We start from the raw sequence: 7,235 nt of genomic DNA, 5'->3' as shown, positions 1-7,235 counted from the left end.
CCTCCTTAGTCGGGTCATTAATTTCACTCCTGAGGGTTAGACGTCCATGAGCTAATAGCCTCCCCAAGGTCCCGGTGCCATCATGATGGAGGCAAGGACTTCAACATAAGGATTTAGGAGAGGGGTGTGAGTATTTAGACCACACAGATGGTTCTAAATTCGGGAAGGTATTTTAATTGTCTAAGAAGAACTAATGTTACTAACTTACAATAAATTCCAATAAGTCAAGGATGCATATTTGTATCTCTGTAGTAAACATAAAAAGAACAATTCTTTAAAATGTATAGTCAACAAACAGGGAGTAGACATGGAATAATTTTTCCTTTCTTTCCTTTTTATTTTTGATTTTTTTTTGTTTGTTTGCTTTCAATACATCCCGACCAGTTTCCCTTCCCTCCACTCCTCCCAGTCCTCCTCCTCCTCTTCCCAGTAGCCCTCATCTTCCTTCCACACCCCCCAGATCGGCTCCTCCTCTATTTCCTTTCACAAGAGAGCAGGGATAGCCACTGGACACAGCATAACACTGTACAATAAGCTGAGGCCCAAACCCTTACATCAAGGCTGGGCGAGGCAAGCCAGAAGAAGGAAAAGGTCCCAACAGCACCCACTCGCACTGTTAGAAGTCCCACAAAGCCACAGGCTAACAACTATAGTACAAATGCAGAGGACCTAGCTCGGACCCGTGCAGGCTCCATGATTACCACTTCAGCCTCTGTGAGCCTCTATGAGCCCTATTATTGGTAAGTGTGGGCTATGTTCTCCTGCTGTCCTTGGCTCCTCTGGCTTCCTACAATTCCTAATTAATGACTAATGTAAGAAAGGACAGAAGATGAGAGAAAAAAAATTTCAAAACCACATATTATGCAGGCTGGAGAGATGGCTCAGTGGTTAAGAGCTCTGACTGTTCTTAGGCAGGACCTGAGTTCAATTCCCACCACTCATGTTGGGCATCACACAACGGCCTATAACTCCAGCTCCAGAGGATCAGACACCTCTCTGCCGCAGAAGGCACCTGCACTCACTTGGCACAAACACACAAGAGACACACATAATTAAAAACAAAATGAGTCTTAAAATGTTTTAAAGGTGGCATAATTTGTAAATAAAGATGAAGATGACAGCTTCGAACCCACATTGTCCAGCCTATGAATTCCAGAAAAGCAGACTGACGAGGCAGTCTGGGGAAGCAGCGAGGTCATCACGCAGCAGGTGTGCAGAGAGGAGAGCCACTGTGGACTCAAGAGAAAGATGGATGAGTTTTCAGATGAGATGTCTAGCTCAGTGACGCCCCCCAAACATGGGCTCTGGACAGTGAAAACTTTTGCTATTCTTACAAGAAACTGTACTTTCTGGGCTAATTTCAGGCCTGGTCCAACCTTCTGTTGCAAGTGAATGACCCCTGACAGAGACAACAGTCATGGGCAATAGGAACTGAGAAATATGGCCTCATTAGATCAGACCCTAGGGAGAGGGAATGAGAGTCTGGGATGCAAAGCCTCAATCGCAGGAATGCTTTCATATCGCAGCTTTCAGTCATGATGACTTTATATATTTTTAAAGTGTAATATGTGTTTCAAAACTCCATAATTATTCTTCAGTCTTAAAAAGAAGGTGGTGTTGCTTATAATTAATGAAATACTAAAAAAAAAAAAATTATAAAAGAAAACACCTCACAAAAAGAAACAGAAGGAAAACAAAGGCCCCTGGGCTGGTTTTTCTACAATGGCCATCTGGTTTTGGAATCAGTATCTTGCCAATATACTAAAACATTTTCTATGTAAATCTTTGACATTCTTGATGCATTTTCAATTAAAGCCCCTGAATTAAAACTTTGTACCATGAGTCAGCAGTTAAAGCAAACATGTTTTTTCCATTTATCCTCCTTTGGGAAAACCTAGTCCCAAACGCAGAATGCCTGCCATCCTTTGGTTCTTTTCATCAACCCAGATGTCCGTAATTACTTTGGAGGTTACCACAGTGGTTTGTCCTGCCATTTGACACCATCTTCCCCATACATGCCCAGAACAGCATCTCTTGTCTTTCACTGTTTCCTACAAATATTCCCTTTTCACAGTGAAAACCATAACCTATGGTCTACAGACGCTGGACCTGGAGACACTCCATGTTCCTCGGAGGCTTCGTGAGGAGACTGCCGCTTTGGAGCCCTGATGAGGTCAATGAAGGGTCTCCACAGCCCATGTTAGAAATGGCGGGTCCGCTTACCGAGCTGTAGATCAGTGATGGTCTAAGAAAGGAGGGAAGAAGTTCCAAAGGTCACATAGATGAAAGTCATGGGTCTACACAGACACAATGAGAGCAACTTTCATAGTAGCACCCAAAACTGCTGTGACACTCAACATTTGGTGAGTTAGTTAGAGAAATGGCCTCTTGACTGCAGCAGTAGATGCACGGCCAAGCCCAGCAGTGGTGACTGACATCCAGGCTGGCAAGCCTGCTTCTCTTAAACCAGCACCTCTAAACACAGTCCTGGGCTTTCTCCGGGGATTCCCATCTGCACACATCTCTACATGCGCACAGACACACAGGCGCACACACGCACACAGAAAGAGAGCAAGAGAGAGAGAGAGAGAGAGAGAGAGAGAGAGAGAGAGAGAGACACGTTAGTCTTCACATGCTTTGAACCTCGATCTCCTGCCAATGACCATGAGATGTGATAAGCATAAACGAATCTAACCATGCAGATGACAGTCTTTTGGAATACACAACGAGTTTGCAAATTAAGGGGAGGTGAAACGTATATTGGGAGATTTGATCAAAATCAAATTACTCAGGAAAAAAAATATATATATAACTGTATAATGTATACATAGCACAATACATTCTCAAAGCCATCAAAACCAACAGCTTCTAAACAACCAGGCTTGGCTTACCAGAAAGAGCAAAGATGAGGCTTGAAAAACCCAGACCCAATTGCTGCTGCTGTGTACACTGATTCCTGTTTTCCCTGCAGAACCAGCAACATATTTACAGTCATCCAGAAAATGAAGCGTGCTGGTAGGCCTTGAGGCAAAATGAGAAAGCAGGCAAAAGTTGATTATCTTCATAGATTTACTCAACAGGGGTGAGGGGAACATAAGACATTTTCATTGTTAGATAGATATAAATTTCTCCCATTTTCATTGCAGCTGTGTAGGGAAAATAGCTCCTCTATCAAGAAGTCACAGCTCTCCTCTCTGTAGTCTTCTTGTGGGGGGAGAATCTATAGGCCAGCTCTCCTATCAACAATCTCTTTACGTGATTTTAGAAATTGGCTAACCTTATGACTCTCCTTTTGCTGAAAGCTATTGCATTCATTTCTGTGGCCATTGGCTAGGGCTGAATATTAATAACTGGTTTACCGCTCCCACTGTAAAGCCACTCATTCCACCAACATTCAAGGAATGAAAAGTTAATCCCGGTGCTATGGCGATGAAGAAAGTGATAGAAATGCGGGGTGTGTTTGTCAGCTTCCCATGACGAACAAGTACCTGAGGTAATGAAATTTATAAAATGGAAAGGTTAGTTCTGGTTCGTAGGGTGGGGGTTGGGGTGGTCTGTGATCAATTGACCCATTGCCTTGGGGTTTGATAGATCATGCCAGAGAGTGTGTGGTGGTTACCTCACAGGAACTGCAAAACAAAGACAAAGACGGCCCTGTAACCAACCCCTCTGAAGGCGCATTCCAATAACCTGAGCGTCTCCTACCAGTTCCCACCTCCTCTGTAAAGATTCACCTCCTCCCAGCCTCTCGACCAAACCTTCAACAGGTTTGCCTTCTAGAACACTTACACAGCACAGTAGCCTGATCTCCTTATTGTGAAAACAGAGGCAGGAAGACAGTGCTAAGTCTGAGGCCATCCTGGGCTACAAGGGACTACCTGGGACTACCTACACAAACACCTTGTCCCCAAAATCACCCACCATGGCCACCACCACTCCCACAGATATACTCTGCCTCCTGAGTGCACACAGATTTCAAAAAATGAAGAGCAAGTATCAAACACTCCTGAAAAGAAAGGAGGAAAAGGCGGGGGATGTAAACGTGATCTCACAGGGGGTAATTCAGACTCCCTCGGACTCTGCCCTAAACTCAAGAGATGCGAAAAGAACATTCTGTAGTTCTGTTTTGTAAAGAAACAGCGACCCAGTGTGAAACCTCTGGAAGGTCAGGGCTAGGCCAGTGGCTGGCTGGGGCCCTGCTAAGATTTCCAAACACAGGCTGAGTCCCAGGGCTCAGAGGGCCCGGCCCCAAGTCCCTTCTGAAGGCGTCTGTGAGCTGCCACTCTCCTCCAGCGAGGCTGTTTTGTGCACTGTTGCTATGTTCTGCTCGGAATCCACAACTGTGGGAGGCAGGGGAGTCCCAGAGACGGCAGGTCCTGGGAGACACAGCTGCCTCTGGGCTAGGCAGCTGGGCCAAAGCAAATTCCCCAGGCCATGGGCCAGACCTCAGGCTGCTCCCCAGGGGAGCCCAGCCTGGCCCAGACGCCCTCCCCGCTCCTGCCCTGGCTTCGGCCTCCTCCAGCCCACAGGACACCTCCCCACCAGAGCTGGCGCACAAAACAGAGCCTGGCCATCCTTGTCAGCTGGCTCATCCCCTCACACAGGATAGCCGTGTGAATTTGCTGATAGCAAATTCCATGCAAGAGTATAAGTTAGCATGAGTTAGGTATGATATATACCGTTAGTGGCATGAGTTGTAGCCACCTTCCTTTCTTCCTTTCTTCCTTTCTTCCTTCCTTCCTTTCCTTCCTTCCCTTCCTTCCTTCTCTTTCTTTCTTTCTTTCTTTCTTTCTTTCTTTCTTTCTTTCTTTCTTTCTTTCTTTCTTTTCTTTTCTTTCTTTCTTTTCCTTCCTTCCTGCCTTCCTTCCTTCCTTCCTTCTTTCTTTCCTTTCTTTCACTCTCTCTTTCTTTCTTTTCTTTTTCTTTTTCTTTCTTTAAAAAAGAATCTCATGTACCCCATGCTGGCCTTGAACTCCCTAAGCTATGCTGCCATGTAGTCAAGGAGGCTTCTGATTCTCCTGCCTTCGTCTTCCAAATGTTGGCCTTCCAGGCAGGTACCCCCACAAGCAGTCCCATGGCATTGGGCATTGGCTTTGTGCAAGTTAAGCCAACCACTCTACTAACGGAACCACATACACAGACCAACACATTTTTTCCTGTTTAAATCCTTTCCTCAAACTGAAGCTCAGAGGGATGAGGTCATCCCTCCAAGCTCACACTTTAACTTCAAAGTCTCTACCTAATTTGTATTCAGCCAACTGATTTGATCAGTGGCATGCATACCTGCCGTGTGCTGGGAACGACCAGAGACTGTTGTAAGATACTGGGCCCCTCCTGCTTCACTCAATGTGACACAAACACACACATCAAAGTCAGTTCACTAACACTGGAGCATCATGGAGGACAGAGTATGAGCTGCGCCTTTCTTTTCAGAAGCTGAGAGCCCCAGCAACAAGCAGATGCCTTTGTAAACATGAAATACTCGGAAAGGGATGCCTGGGGCCTCACTTCAGGATTCTTTTCCCTTCCATCTTAGCTCCCCACACCCCCTTATTCTCAGGGCCCCAGAGCAAATCAGAGGCCAGAGAGTGGGGCTGAGGAAGCTGAGCTCCCCAGGGTAATTAGCCGGAGTTGCCTGCAGGTGCGACACAGGTGGTCCTCAGCCCCCAGCAATGACCTAGAAAAAGCCCCCGGGATCCTTCAGCTGCAACCAATCCTGTGGGCTGCCTGCCTGCCTTCTTGACAGAGTCCAGGTTTCTCTTATTAAACATATTAATCTGAGGTTAGCAATTTGTGCTAGTTCCACTAACCGGCTTGCAGAAAGACGGTAAGGAAGAGATGCGAGCTGCTGGTCTGAGCGGCCTCCGGATCCTGACTCTAAAATAACCGGAAGCGGAAGGGCTCTTCACAGAGGTGGAGAATCAGAGGGTAACCCTCACTGGAGTGAAAGAAACACAAACAAACGCCTCGTCCCCTTCTCGAGTAGGCCTGCCGTGTGAGTCTGAGGACATTGCTTACTGCGGTGACAGCATTTTAAACAGCTGCCCAGAGGGCTTTTAAATAGACTTGATGTAATTCAATGATTTATGGAGCATGGGTTACCAAAATATTAAAGTTTTGAAATGTCCCTAAACCAACCATGGCCTCCCACACTACCCACTCTGAACCAAGCGCTTCTCTGCTGCTGGAGTTCAGCTCTTGTGGCTCCTTCAAAAATAAAAATTAAAAAAATGGTGCTGCTCTGAGCAAGGGGCCAGAGAAAGATAAAGAGCCTTGATGAATAGAGATGATCTTTCATGTAAAAACACACTCCTCTCTCTTGGTCTCTGATAGCTCCATCCACCGAAAGTGCCAATCTTCAAGAAACAAGCCAGGCACTCATTCTTTAATTGTGTATCAACGCTAAGCATTCAAGAAAATTACAGTGGGCTCGAGAAATGAATCTGGTTAATGAGGTACACCCAGACCACCACTTTATAAAAGAAGCCACAGTTATGTAAACATGTTACAGCCTTAATCAATAGCTGCCTCAAATGTGATGAGCTAAAAGCACATACAAATCTGGAACTGGCAGCTTGCTCATCTTCTCATTACATTCTTTTCATTACACTGGGGTGACCTCCTTTTCATAATCCTTATGTGTCCTCTGGCCTCAAAGAGACTGCTAGGAACCAAAGGTTGGGCTAAGAGAGTTCTGACAGTTTTGTTTATGTCAAGAATAATGAAGGATGGCAGGCTATCACATTTAGACATGTAACATGACCATTTGCTTCAGGCCTTCCTGCTAAGATTAATTTGGAGACAGCAAATAGGAAGGAGGAGGAGGAGGATGGAGGATGTAAAACAGAAGTGACTTTAAAGTAGGTGAAAAGAAAACTACTAAATGCTTACCTTAGGGGCCAGAGAGAGGGGCTGGCAAAGGCTCTCACCACTTGAAGGTGCTTACCATACATTGATCCCCCAAACCTGAGGAGAGGGCTGACTGTAAAGTTGCCCTCTGACCCCACAACAGCACCATCCTTCTCCCTCAATACACATGACACACATACAAACACTATTACTACTACAAATAATAATAATAACTATCAAATGTTCACCTTATATGTAAGGGAGAGAGATTGGCAGCATGGTCAAGGGTTTTTACTCAATCGACGGGCAGGAAACAATCGAATGAAGTTTTATGTGAGTTTTTACTGAATCTTTCTCATATTTTAAGTGCATCGTTTACTGAAGAA

The 7,235-nt window shown here is 45.5% G+C and overlaps 1 long non-coding RNA gene across 1 annotated transcript; it reads right to left on the bottom strand.

Annotated features, from left to right (window-relative positions):
- Window positions 1-238: 238 nt before the first annotated feature.
- Window positions 239-5,887, bottom strand: LOC132655434 (uncharacterized). Its single transcript, XR_009593245.1, has 3 exons — window positions 5,811-5,887; window positions 2,892-3,021; window positions 239-2,245 (listed from the first exon to the last, which is right to left on the bottom strand). It is a non-coding gene; the product is annotated as an uncharacterized LOC132655434 (long non-coding RNA).
- Window positions 5,888-7,235: the final 1,348 nt, after the last annotated feature.

This window comes from Meriones unguiculatus, chromosome 7 (assembly GCF_030254825.1).
Source record: "Meriones unguiculatus strain TT.TT164.6M chromosome 7, Bangor_MerUng_6.1, whole genome shotgun sequence".
NCBI classification, from domain to species: domain Eukaryota; kingdom Metazoa; phylum Chordata; class Mammalia; order Rodentia; family Muridae; genus Meriones; species Meriones unguiculatus.
This window is presented reverse-complemented; position numbering and strand designations above follow the sequence as displayed.